Here is a 14773-nt window from a genome sequence, read left to right as displayed (position 1 = left end):
ACGATTACACGATGCGATGGTCGATTTTACATGGCTCGTACAATTCGTCTATATAATATGTTCTGATATGTTTGCAATTTTCAATACTCGTTGGAGTAAGCCAAAGTACACTTGTCTATGGGGGTTTTCCGTCCGTCTAACATCGAGCTGTGTTATGCGTGATATATTTTCTTAGGAGGAGGTGACTTTCAAAAAATGGGTAAAATTTTGATGAAAATTCCCCATATGCATGAAAAAAGCAGGAATTATGAAAGGTCCGACAAAAAGTGAACAAATGGCAAAATAAAACTGGTAAATGCAAAACTCCGCGCGAAAAACAAAAATCTCAATAAAAATGTTTTCGAGCATTCCTTGAAAATTTTGAACAAAAAAAAAAAATTACATGAAATCATTTCTGAAATACATAATATTTTCAGTCTGCTATAACAATAACATGTGACTTATAAAAAAGGGTTGAAATTTTGCGTGAAATACAAAGATTTGGATAGTTTTTTTTTTATTATTTAGGTACATATAAAAAGCTCATCTAAACAATTTTGAGCCCTATCATGAGTCGCATTAATTTTTCAGTATTTTTTAATGAGATTTTTCCACACAAAAACAAAATAAATATGGAACGAAACATCAAAAATCAAACAAGTGATAATTTCGAGCGTATACTCATTGTCAATCATATTCATATGAAATAGGAAATTGAAAATACATTGATTTTCGATTATGATTAATTTTAGATCTGAAAATCACGTATGTAATTATAGAATCGAAAATCGCAAATGAATCGATTTTTCAAAATTCCATTAATCGATTTTCGACCATGACCAATCTTTTAACAAATATTTTATTTTGGAGGCTAAAATTTATTCTTCGTTTCGAAAATGATCGATAATATGGAATCGATAATCGAAACGAATCGATTTTCGGTCGTGACCAATTTCTGAACAGGTAGTTGGTGAAAGCAAATGCAAAAACTATTTTGCAATCAGCGATTAAAGCTGATGGCTTGTTTTTGCTTCTCACGGACCGTTGGGTATTGCTGCAGGAATCGCATCTCCATACCTACAGCCGATTAATTCCTAGATGAGCTTGGATATAGTAGTCTAGGATGGATAGTGTAATTCGCCGGTAATGATATATTCGTTTTGACATTCTTGGGACACTTGGTTTTACCAAACTGAAGCAATCTTGAGACATATTTCATTAGATAGATTTTTGATGCTCAAGATTGTTGAGATGAGCCATTTTTAAAAATCTATCCGAATATACCTTATGTAGGTATTTTACGCAAATTTTCAACCCTTTCATATAGGTCGCATGTTACATTACAGCAGACTGAAAATACTTGAGAAATGATTTGCACCATTTTTTTTTAGCTCAAAATTCTCATGAAATACTCAAAAAAAAGATTTTATTGAGATTTTCGTTTTTCTCGCGAAATTTTAATTCACTTTGATAGGTCGCACAGTCACGTTGTCGAAATGTCATTCAGCCTATTTTTTGATGAAAAGGTCGGATGTGTAACTTAAAAAATTCGCTGGAGTCAAGTTTTTCATAAAGTTGGTCTCTATCAGCGTGTGATAGGCTGTATTACTTTCATAGAACCGTTTTTCTGTCAAAAAGTGCCAAAATAGGCAAACATTGCTTTTATATATAGCTCTGTGCTTGGAGCCCACTCAAAAAAATATATATGTACCTATACCTATTTATACTCAGGAAAGTGTCCTCTATCGCATTAAAAATAAATTCCCCCCCCCCCCAAACTTTGAAAAATGGGACCTTTACGTACCTACATTAACAAAAAAAAAAAAAACTAATATGATGCTAGCTTTTTCTAATAATACACATTTTTAGTTAGACTCAGCTGACCATTCTGGCAACGACAACGAATGGAATATTACGTAGGTACTTAGTTGCAATTAAGAGTACCTTGATTAGCTATTAGTACCTTAAGTGTACCTACCCTGGGACTTTTGAGATCAATAGCACTTTCGAAATAATTATTATAGAATTTACAATTTATGATCATTGCTGGACGAATCCAACTTGAAATGTAAAACACGATCATCAACATTGTTACATCTATTCTGATCAACGGAATTAATAACGACATTATCAGCAAACAATAACTAATTAGTTAACAAAATAACAAAAACGATGAGGTCAATGCACCCAATTGTAAACGCTTTTCAAAGCTTTCTTTTTCAACTTATTCGATAAAAATCCTGGCAATTAAGTATACACGTCCATTATAAGAAAACGTAAAAAAAAAATAATAATTCACGAATATTTTTGATCGCACTGGGGTCACGTATTATGAGTCAGAATTAACTGAACGAGGATTGCTAGATTTGATGACAACAAAAACTGCCATAAATTTAGATTTGGCATTAGGGACAGGTTTCGTCACATGCGAAATACCTAAATAATAAGATACCTACTCGTAAGCTCGTTTGTAGCCTGAAACATAACAATTGTTCAAAAATAAACGAGTTAGATTTTATGAAAACTAAAGAAAAAAATTCGGTCCTATGAGTACCTGTATCTACCTACTAGTTGGTTTTGGAATTGTGCTACTCAGCATGTAAGCAGAAAACTCCTTGCTTCTAGGACACATAGTAGGTCTAGGTACATAGATGTTCTGGAAAAAAAAGTAATAAAATAGCGTATAAATTAAATTTTCGGTTAATAATTATTTTCCGCTGATGTCTTCTCCTTCTCCTGTCTAAGATACGCTGGATATTCTCTCCGGATTCTTCATAATTGCACTGTTCAGGTATACACGAGCAGGTTTTTAAAATAGATTTTTTAATTAATTAATAATTGACTTTTATGTAGTAAAAAAAAAAGATTTTAAAATTATTAAATAAAAATTCAATATTAAAAATTAATTAATTGTTTTTAAATTTATTACCTACGAGATCAATTTTTTTATGCTGCTTTTCTCTTGGGCACCGCTTTCTTCTCAACTTTTACGATTTGAGATACATAGGGCCTAATTATTTATAACAGCCCAAAAACAGAATAACCTCCGAAGTAACATGTACGTTTTCAAATGTGTTTTGATTGTCCGGTTTCGCAATTGATTGGTTCGTATTGTCATTTTGCATTCACTCACAAACATATCCGTTGGAAGTTCCGCACTGCGCAACTTTGGAACTCTTTTTTTTAGAGTTCTTTTGGATCTCTGCTCGGAATATTTCCCAGATTTTGCGCCGCATTCCCGTCTTCGTCGGAACGTGGAATTTTAGCAAATTCATCACTTGATTGGCATAATTTTTCAATCACTTCTTCGAAATTAACTTGAAACAATATTTCCATTTCCACGTACATTAGAAGAAGGGCTTCTATGAATGTTTTATTAGAAAGAGTATTCCTGGTTCTTGTCTTGATTAGTTTCAATTTGGAAAATACTCGTTCACACATCATAACCTAATTTATGATTTTCTATGCAAATGCAGAAGTCTTCAGAATGTAAATTTTTTCTGTTGAAAAATTCTGCTGCTGCGTGGGAAAAGCGGCCAAATTTGCTAAAATTTCGAAATCAAATTCGATCAAAATCGAAAACCTCGGCGTTATTTTACCCTATTTTATTCCAATTTTTGTCGACGAGTACTCACTCGGGAAACAATTGAAAAATATACACGAAAATAATTAGAGCACCTGCTCAATAAAACGCAACCAGATCGATGCACAAAAACGGAATGCAGCATGAACTAATGAGAGATGCATCTAGCCGTTGCAAAAGCTGATAGCGACGAAGATGCGATCGAGACTGGGTCGTTATCTACCCACCCGCCACTCACTGATCGATAACCCTACCGTCGTTGCGTTTCTATGCGGCAAACGCGTTTATACGCACGTTTGAGATAACAATCGGACTGGTTTCATTGTGAGCTGTAGAAGTTGTTGAGTACTTACTTTTCAGAAATTAGACTCTGAAATTTGAACAGACATAATTTCTTAGCCTCTTCAGTGACGCGGTTACTTATTTCATATTATGTATTGGTCACCATGAATAATTTTTTTCAACTTTTCTACGCTTAAAAATTTCTGATGGGACTGATTTGATGTTTTCCTTGTAGGATACTTTGAAATGGTCATCCTGCTCTCTAAATTTGAAACAGTCAATTTCACTGCTTAGCAGTCACGACATTTTGCCTTTTTAAAGCAGTAGTTTTTTTTTACTGCAAAGCAGTAAAAAATTACTGAATTGGTCAGTCAAAATGATTTTTTACTGACCAATTCAGTAATTTTTCACTGTTTTGCAGTAAAAAAAAACTACTGCTTTAAAAAGGCAAAATGTCGTGACTGCTAAGCAGTGAAATTGACTGTTTCAAATTTAGAGAGTGTTTTATGTATTGAGAAAGACCATTGAAGTTATTATTTTGAGATGGAAATTTCAGTGTTGGGTGTTGTTTAATTTTAGCTCTTGAGCTTATTTTATTTACAGAGGTGAAATTTATTTTTGATTACATTTTAGAAGTTTTTTCTTTTCTCTGTTTCAGGTGAGAATTGTTCTTTTCCTACAAGTGTATGTTTAAAGATACCCAATCAAGTATGGTAAGATTTTGAAAATGATTCCAGCTTTTATACATATGATCTATAATTTAAACGAATAACGACTTCTTCCCGTACACAAGGTTACCTCTTGGTCACTCAGTACTCTCTAAATTTAAAGCAGTCAAATTTCACTGCTTAGCAGTCACGACATTTTGCCTTTTCAAAGCAGTAGTTTTTTTTACTGCAAAACAGTGAAAAATTACTGAATTGGTCAGTCAAAATGATTTTTTACTGACCAATTCAGTAATTTTTCACTGTTTTGCAGTAAAAAAAACTACTGCTTTAAAAAGGCAAAATGTCGTGACTGCTAAGCAGTGAAATTGACTGTTTCAAATTTAGAGAGTATAAGCTTGATGACACATGCGGAAATTCGAAATAAAAAACAAAAAAATTGTCTTACAGAGTTTTGAACTTCAAAATACGTAGTCACATGAATTTAATATCTAATTAATGTAGGAAACTGTATTCGCCTTCTTGAGTTTCAACCGCCCTCTCTTTTTATTTCAACTGTGAAGTAACTTCTACATTATTTATTTTTATAGTGTTTCAAAAACGTTGATTCACCAACAAACGTTGCATTCTTGAGAAAAATTGACATTTTCAAGATGACAATTTTTAGTTTTGGTGTCAATTTTTTCATTATCAAGAATTCCATAAAAACAATTATTATTTTGTTTTATTCCAAAGAGAAGAGACTTTATGATCGAGTTCGAAATGGGAGGAGGGGTACACGAATGATCAGCCAATCAAGATGTATTTTGATCAATGTGTGAAGAATTGCTCGTGGTCATTAGTTCAGGAATAATCTGAAGTACAAAATGGTAGTTTAGTTGTAATTTTCAAAGGGTCAGTGTGATAATGAAACCGATATTTTCTTTTCGATTGTATACCGTGTTCGCAAATTCGAAAATGATAAATTTCTTGCTGAATGTTTAACTAATAAAACCTGCGTTCATATTTTGCGATTCATCCAAGACCAGTTTGTTAACCAATTTGATGCTTTGATTAGTGATCAATGATCAGCTTAATACCATTTTTTTTTTTTTTTTTTTTTGAAAAATCAACGTTATTTGCTCCTTACACTACTGAGAGTGCTTTCGATTCGTGAACATTTAAATCAAACTAAAAACCCCACACGAGTCTGTACTACCTAAAATGGGTAAAAAAAAAAAAATGCATATACGCGAATCGTAAATAACACCCGCACCATTAAATTAGGTCATCCGGCCTACTCGACATTACGCTAAAAGGCTCTCTTTGATAATTATCGCAACAAACGACGCGAGAAAGAACGAATGAGATGAAAATTCAGCTCGTTTTGGTGCAGTAATTTACCGCCACATCGCACTACGGGAGGGGGGGTACGGATGAGCTACAGTGGAAGGGATGTGTAGCAATAATTTCCAGAAAATATTTACTCGGTAAATATTATTTGCGATGTTGGTAAAAGCAGCTTTTATACGTATACTCGTATGTACCTACCTGTGCTACCACCTAGCAGAATGTATATTACCGTCATATGCTGCTTAAAAGCTCCTGTTTGCTGTACAATGGGGTACCTGTAGTATGTATAAATGCGTAAAATAACATAGCACAAGGTATGGGAATAGTGGAAGAGTTGACATTTACGTGGCAAACGTCGCTAACGCGTTTAATTTGCGATTTTTTTGCTCGACTTTTGCGATGCAGACTTGTAAATGTCATCGTAAAATTAAACGACTGGCTCCCTTCAGTTTGGGGCGAGTTTTAGCTAGCATAAGGTATACTAGGATGCTTTAAACATGATGCTAGAAGTTTACAAAGGTGGTTATATATACCAAGATGGGCAGGGGACCAGGATGTAACCAGCCAAGGCAGCTGTTTGGATTTCAAAGGATTATTGTATTCGAATTGCTGGTATGGTTCGTGAACGTGAAAGTTCGGCGAACTGCAAGTTGGGGATGATATACTTACCAAGTAGGCGTACAATGTGGCGGTAATTAAAACAAACCGAGCCGCTCTCTGATTTCTTTCTCATCTTGAGGCGTCGTTTGTCGGTGAGTAAATCGTTCAAAGAGATGTCAAGTATATTGTTTATGATCGTATTGTTGAAGGCGACAAAAAGAGACATTGATTCGGGTTTATGATTAAAAAAAAACACTCGTCAGAAATGGCGGGAGGTTGGTTTTTGATGCGGTTGTTCAAAGGAGTCGAGTCGAGTCGAGCAGCCAAAGGCGTTGGAAAGTTTTAATATGAGATGATTCGCAACACAGCAGGGAGGTAAATGGCGAAAGTTTAAGGGTATAACGTGTTATGGGATATGTGTATATGGTTGACTCGACGACGATGATGTTGGGTATAAAGTACATACAAGTAAGTAAGGAAATTTAATCGAGTATAACGAAAACCATAATGGTCGAAAGAAAATATCGGTTTCAAGTCACCGTGATTACGAATTAAATTAATAATACTCTTAGCGCCGATGGTTACGCGTAAGCAACCAGCAAAGAGCATATGCATTGACAAAAAGGGGTTAAATATGCATGAAAAGGGTACCTATACATTGTAGAAGGCGAATACATGGTTCTGTAGGTGAGGTAGAGAACCCATCCCATAGACCCACGTGCACCATGTCAGCAGTAGAGGTGCTTGTTACTTAACGTTAACTGCCGTTAATTCCCGTAGTTAGCGAAAGGGCTCGAGGGTGGTGACCGCAGCCCGCAGGGGGTTGAATTGCGTATAGGTGACGATGGTGCAATCAGCACAGTGCGAAAAACCGAGTCGAGCTGAGCCGTCTACAAGATACAGACGTGATTCGAGTTTTATAATAAGCGAAGGAATTTCTTGGCAACAAATCACCCTTTTTACGATTAGCTTTAGATATATTATTTGATGTTGGACACGTGTCACGAAGATTGGTTCGGAACGTGGTTTTTCGTCATCAGTGCTACTACGTGTGTTGTACCTAATGTCTTTAGGTGTGTCTTTTTTCCGTGGTTGTTTTCTAAAGGATGGATGGTGGGTGGAATAATTGGAAGGAAAGGGTTGGGAAATTTGGAGCAGGGTGGCCTCAAGAATTAATTATTGGTGTATCAATATTCAACCCCTGTTCGTTGTTCTTTTTTTTGTGTATGTTTATGAGCGTTCAAAAGCCAGTTTTTGGTTGGAAAATCCAAGTCTTTGAAATCCATCAGCGATCCTTCCAACTAATCTCCATCCCAAGTTGACATGTGCGGAGTGAAAAAGAATCCTAGATTTCAACGAAAATTGATATGGGAGGTAACTTTGAGTTGAAGAATTTCTAGAAAAATTTTTCGGGTCTGTTGGCCGTACAGAAGATTTCTCCACTCAACGTAATCTTTCTCGCCAATTTTCGTCATCATAAGATATTTTTTCCTCCTTTGAATTTGGGTTGGAGAGGGGAGGAAGGATGGAAACATGTGAGAGATACATTTACTTACCTCAATTCGGTCCATACGGTCTCTAATACTTACAAAGGTTCTCGAATTGTATGGATGGCAAATTTTCGCTGTTCTCGTAGTTCTAGCTGTAGTTATTTCTAGTTCATTCCTAACGTATAAAAACTGCGTACACTTAAGTATCTAACTGTTCTGGAGTGGTTTTCACCTTTGAGATCTTCAAATTCAACTTTGTAGTTGGCTGGAACTTTGCTTCCAGAGAATCTACTGAATCAGCCAAACACTCAACAGATGCAGGAAAACTTCCTGAACATTTTTAACAATTAAACGCTAAAAGATACCACTAAAAACTGGAGATATGTATTAACGAATTACTGGAGAGCATATTATCACATGTCAACAGTCAAGAGCAGTTGTGTCAATCAAGACAGTTCGACAGTCGACAGTTGGGCGAAACAGCACTTGGAATATTTGTATCTCGAATGGAGATGAGTTTGGTTTGAGTTAACTCTATAGCCGATCTCATTCCTGAAAAAAATTAGATAATTAAACAAAAAACAAAGGAAATCATCAGGAAGGGTACAACCATGAGGTGTGATTCGTCAGTACTGGTTATGACGACATATCTGGAAGTTGAGGTTTGAGAAATTTGGAGAGGGTGACCTCAAGAATCAATTATTGGCGTATCAATAATCACCGCCTGTTCGTTGCCCTTCTTGTGTGCACGAGTATGTTTATGAGGGCACAAAAGCTGGTTTATGGTTGGAAAATCCAAATCTTTGAAATCCATCAACGATCCTTCCAACTACTCTCCATCCCATATTAACATATGTGGAGTGAAAAACAATGCTAGATTTGAACTAAAATTGGTGCAGAGGTCAACTTTGAGTGGAAGATTATCCAGAAAATCGTTGGGCCTGTTGGTCGTTCCGGAACTAAGTCGGTGGTCCTCAAATAAGATCATTGAAAAAAAACTGCCACTTTTGGGTAGTCTAATCTGTGCAGTGTGCAGAACTTTAGTCAACTCCTTTCCCTTAAAAAGTTACAATTTGAGTTTCTGAACCTTCCTGACACATGAATTAAAATTCAAGACCTCTTATAGCCTTCTACCAATCTCTTGAAGATGGCGGAACGCAAAAATTACAATTTCATCTCAACTTTATAGCGCTTTTCCGTCATAAAAAATTCCTTTTGCAAAAAACTAGCGCTGAATTCGTTTTCAGCAGGTCGAAATTCTCCGATCACTTCACTTTTTACGATCTTTTCGGTAAAACTGCCCAAAGTCACTTTTTTTATTTGGATTTTTTTTTAGCACATTCTAAAATGAGTGAAAAGATACGAATTTTGACATTTTCTTCGAAATGCCCCTGAATTGTGAGTTAATCGAGGTATTCCTACCAGCTGAACATGAATCCAGAACTATTTTTTGTGAAAGTAATTTATAGTGATGGAAAAGTGTTATAAAGTTGATTAGAAATCACGATGTTTGCAATCTGCTAATCTTCAAGTGGTTTGTATAAATAATGGCTAAAAGTGGTCTTAAATTTTGAATTCACGGGATCAGAGACGTTTGGAAACCCGAATCGTAACTTTTTGAAGGGTGACCGAGGGGCATGACTTTTTTAAAGAAAAAAATGACCCGAGCCTCTTGAACAGGGAGTTGAAATTTTTCTGGTTTTCCCAACTCAACGTTATCTTTCTCGCCAATTTTCGTCGTAATATAGGATATTTTCCCCCCCTCTGAATTTAGGTTGAGGAGGGGTGGAAGGATGGAAACATTTGAGAGATGCATTTACTTACCTTGTTCGAGTCTCTCTAGTGTATCTCTGCCTTCCTCATGGCTTGGGCTGTCCGCGGAAGTCGATCTTATTATTTGTGCCCATTTTCAGTCTTCAGTGTACTTTAGGAAACATGGCTACTTATCAGTTATAACACCAACTGCTGAGCGCGTAGAATTTAACGTGCGTGACTTGCTTATCACGATTATTAAAATCTCATGATTCTTGGCTACTCAGTTTTTGTTGATGTGAAATAGGCCTTGCAGTTCTCATTCTTACAAAAATGAACAGGTGAAACTAATAATTTTTCTTACCTAATTAAATAGGATATTTCATGAGCGAATCATGCAAGGGCTGTGTTTGGTCGCATAAGAAATGCGATACGAAGGCCAATTTTTAATATAAATATAACTTTGATCGAAAAAAGATTTAGTTTGTGATATCGGAATCACGTGGATTCTGTCCACACTGTCTCGTAACAGACCATACTAATGCGAAATGCCTCTTTTCAAATTGAATTGATATAGCAAATTTTTGATTTCAATCTCATAATATACTGCTCACTTTTACTCTTCAATTTTAACAGCAGGTACCTTGTCAGCCAGTATTTTCAAAATTGAAAATTTGACGAAAGTTGTATTGCAACTTCTGAGAGATGACCAAGGTACTGCTAATTGCACAGGTCATTCTAACCCGACATTTTTCTGGTTTTTCCCCATTCTACGTAATCTTCCTCGCCAATTTTTGTTAGGATATTATTGGATATTTTTCCCCCACTAAATTTATAGGGTGGTGTGAAGTGGAATCCTTGGTTTGTTACCTCTGAGTCTCGAAATACTTCTTTTCTTGCAACACTACCAAATAAATGATTATCAGTTAAAATATATATTCATATTCCCTACAAAAATTATTTCATGTACATACTTTTGTTCACCTCTTCATCAAGATTTTCCGTAATCCATTCAGAGGAACTAATATTTCTCGGTGACTGTGTACGAATGTGGCGAAAGGATGGAAACATTTGAGAGATACATTTACTTACCTTATGTTTAAAATAAACGTATTAAAATTTCGTTAGCGGGATTTTGATTTAGGTATTCGACATTTGTAATGATACGTATTGATTCTCTCCGGAGGAAAAAATCGCTTCGTTTCGTTAGCCATGTTCGAAATAGTATTTTTTTTTTTGTAATTTCGTTTCGTCTTTGTTTTTTTCTTTCACAAAAATTGACGAAAATTACGTTTTTCTTCTCAAAAAACAATAATTTTCAATTTTTTGATTTTCGATTTCTATTGTAAGAATACTTATTGTGATCGATGTTTTCAAATTCGTTTTCGTTTTTTTTCTTTCGTAAAAAACCGACCAATACTACTGGATATCTACAAGTATGTATAGGTAAGTATTTTCTCCTCAGAAATCGATATTTTCGATCAATTGATTTTTGATTTCGATAATAATAAGGAATGATCAATCTTTTCGTCGATAAACCATAAAGACGATCAGTGGATCATCCTTGAGCTTAAATACTTTATAAGTAAAAAATGACAATCAACAAAAATGTGCTGGCATAGGTACAAAATCATTGTAATTTGCGTTTTTTTAAAATTGAATTTCACTGTGGATGTGGAGCAGAATTGAGCATCTTACATTTTCTGATTCAATGAGAAAACGAAAAATTGTGCGTCGTATATGTTGGAATTGCGAAACTTAACTAACTTGAATCTATGAAAGTTTGAAGAAAAAATTCAAAAATGACCGTACGAACATAAAAGAAGCAAAAACAGTCTTGTAATCATGCATTTTTTTCAAAAAAAGCAAAAAATATCTTAGGGCAATTCTGTAGCAGATTTAACTTGTCGAAGATTTCGTCATGATTCAAATTTTCCGACTTTCCATCATTTCCGAATAATTTGACTGACAATCATTCAGCAAAGGTGTCTTCATATCGGACAAAGTAACATTCAGTTTTAGAAATTTTAGAAACGGTGTATTTTTTGAAAGTGAAATCGAACCATTCCTCTAAATATTGGAGAGTTCGATCGTATACATGTGTTGATTCCTTCATGAATCGTCAATTTTCATAAGCAGAGTGATTTTTAGGCGCATTTAGCACCAATACCACACCGCAAAACTGAGGTGATCTCTTCGATTCTAAATCTGATTTCAGCTTGTTCATCGTATCGTATTGAAGCGTGTCAAGCAGGCTGTTCCTTTGATCATTCTGTTTTTTGTGGGTCGTCCAACCAACTGCTGAAAATGCTCTCAGCTTGTAAATATGTGCTATGCACTGAAACTCGTAGGAACGATAACTTGCATACCATGGTGCATGTGTATTGTGTATGAAGTAAAGCGCAATAGATCTCGCCGGTAAGAAGGTTTTTGAAAAAAAAAAAAACACAGAGGTAAAGAAAATTACCTAGATACGTTCAAAGATAGCGTATAGAATATCGAAAATTCGCCATACGTATCACGACGGTGGCGGTGGCGGTATATCGTATCGTTTAAAAAGGTATTCAAAACCCTTTCAGAGATTAACGGCGGTCGTTGTCGTCGTATAGCAGGAAAAAAATAAGGGGGAATTGAGTCCATTTAAAATAGTTTCTTATATAAAGTGGACCATTTCACTTCATCCGTTTGTTAGATTTTCTCGACTGGAAAACGAGAGTCGATACGAACCGAGCTATGAAATTGGGGGAGATAGACTGTTTTAGATAATGTACGACTCGCCAGTTACCAGCCGAAATCTTTCGCAGAAAATCGTCCGCTGCGGTGATTTGTTTCGTTTGTCGTTTCTTCTACGTACATATTATACGAGTATACGAAATCGTCGAAGATGTCGAGGTGGTGGATTAAAACCAGAAAGATACGAGGTGATTTTTTTCCACTCCCCTTTTTGCAAGGAAATCGAACAATTTGTGGGTGTTAATTTAGTATAGGTACCTCTGCACGTTGAGGAAATTTAACGATTAATGAAAATTTTATCGACTTGTGTGTCGACTTATTGGTAATTTTCGGGGATTAGCGAGGTCGAGTTTAATTTACGTGCAGTTTATGTGCGTATAATGGAAGGATCGTTTAATGCGAGTACTTGTGCAGTGTACGTGGCTCGAATGAAGGGTCTGCGGATTTATTAGAGTGATGAGACGAGTACGAAGTGATTAAACTCGAATGACGACTCGGTCTGGTGCGGAGAATGGCGCCTCGTTGATGAACATTATGCAACATCAATGACTAACGTGTGTATTAGAAAACAGCTATTCGTATGTTCGGGCGTTTGACGTAGTCTGGTTGTTTGCCCCTTGAGCTGCACGAATATATTCGAGTATTTTGGTTTTATTCCAATATGTTGTCTCGAAGTTGTTGACTTTCTCCTTGGTTTAGGCAATCAAAGTTCTTTTAAAAATGAAAAAGATAATTCACCATAACCACACTTCTATTCTTTTCTAGCTCTGTCTCGCTTAATTCTCCGTCTTTTTTGTGCATTAACTTCTTCTATACTATTATCAGGGGAGGAGGTGTGGAGTTTCGAAGGAAGATGTTTCAAGAATTAAGCGCTAGAATACATCATGCATGAATATATGTATCTGCAAAATTTTGGTGCAAAAACAACAATTTCAAGCACATATTGATAGTAGAAGTTCTGTTAGTCTCCTTTTATAAGCTCCCTCGACCCCTCAATTATGCATGAGAAAAAAAAAACAGTAGATGTGTGAAAGATCAGGTGTCAAGAAAAAGTTTGGGAACGAAGTGTACATATAACAAAAAGTTACTGAGCTATTTTTGGTGGTAAAATCAAATCCAAGAGAGAAAGTGAGACATTTTTTTTGGAAGGGGATGATCACCCAGAAAAAATTGCGTGATGTGTGGGAGGTGGTAACTCTGAGGGGTTCTTCGGAGGACCCCTTTTGACCGTTTTTCGCAATAAAAGCTCAGGTAGCCGAACGTGTTTTCATTTTTCGAAAAAAACATGCTAATTTACTTACGAGTACACACTGAAAAATTGATGGAAAAATCTGAATGTTTGAAATTTCGGCCATAATCGAATTGAAAATTTGGAATTTTAGTTAGTGACTGATGTTGGCCTTCTGAGTCCATTCCTCGAGTATTTTAGACGTTCTAGACCTCCTTTCTGTAAACTCAGTCTTTTGCAGGAATTTCAAATATCTAGAGAACGGCTAGGTATTAATTAACTTGGGCAATTGAAATTTTGAATCGTTCCTACTTTAGAATACTTCAATGGAAAAATCATCCAGCAAATTCCACCTCGCTAAGGGGGAATTTTCAAAAATTTTCCCTGAAATCGGGAAATAAACTTAGACAGATGAAATGTTGGATTTCGTTTTTTCATGACCCTTTCCAAAATATTCAGAAAATTTTCAAATTCAAGATAAAAGGTCGGAGTTATTTACTTGTTAGCTCCTTTAAAGACACCCGATCGATAAAGTATCTAACTAATAAATTTTTCCATTAGGCACCTACGATTCTTTTTTTGTTAAAGACTGAATTTGATATTATTTTTTCATTTTAATTTCAACACGTTCATCTTGCTGATTGTCTCGATGAACTGCATAGGTAGTATTTTTCTACTGGAAATCTGAAATTTGTTAGCTGTAAAATACTGTGATTGTAATCTGATGGTGTTTTTTCAAAAAGCTACTGGAGATGGTTCAAAAATTCTCCAAAAATTTGGTTCTTTTCATGGAAGTAGGTAGGAATTTTCTTTTTAAGGTACACACTCAAAACGCTCAAAATTTTGGATTTGCGTTCAAAGTACGATATGAAAAAGGAAACTTCATTTTCAAATACCTTCTCAAATTTAACGTTTGCCCTTCGTTATGTCGAGAGGTTTAGACGCATGTTTTGAAAATTCAGCTTCGTAATGCAAGTTAAGCGTGTTTTTTTTGCTTGTAGTTTCATGCTTAGAGGTTTAAAATCGTGTGCATTTTGACATTTTTTGAATTACGTTCCAGAAAAAAAAATTACTTACTTTTTTACATTCTCACTCACAAGAATAAAGATGAAATCGTTATAGGCAGGAA

General features: G+C 35.4%; 1 protein-coding gene across 6 annotated transcripts in view; it reads left to right on the top strand.

Annotated features, from left to right (window-relative positions):
* The window catches only part of LOC135841590 (protein prickle-like), a 511819-nt gene that overhangs the window by 195531 nt on the left and 301515 nt on the right, over nucleotides 1–14773 (top strand). Inside the window, exon 1 of one of the 6 annotated variants that reach the window (XM_065358616.1) lies at nucleotides 4525–4557. The exons of the other annotated variants lie outside the window; for them this stretch is intronic. The gene's annotated coding sequence lies outside the window, so the exon portion shown is untranslated. Of the gene's footprint in view, nucleotides 1–4524; nucleotides 4558–14773 lie in introns of those variants that run through there. 6 annotated transcript variants of the gene reach the window in all.

This window comes from Planococcus citri, chromosome 3 (assembly GCF_950023065.1).
Source record: "Planococcus citri chromosome 3, ihPlaCitr1.1, whole genome shotgun sequence".
In the NCBI taxonomy this organism is placed as follows: Eukaryota; Metazoa; Arthropoda; class Insecta; order Hemiptera; family Pseudococcidae; genus Planococcus; species Planococcus citri.
This window is presented reverse-complemented; position numbering and strand designations above follow the sequence as displayed.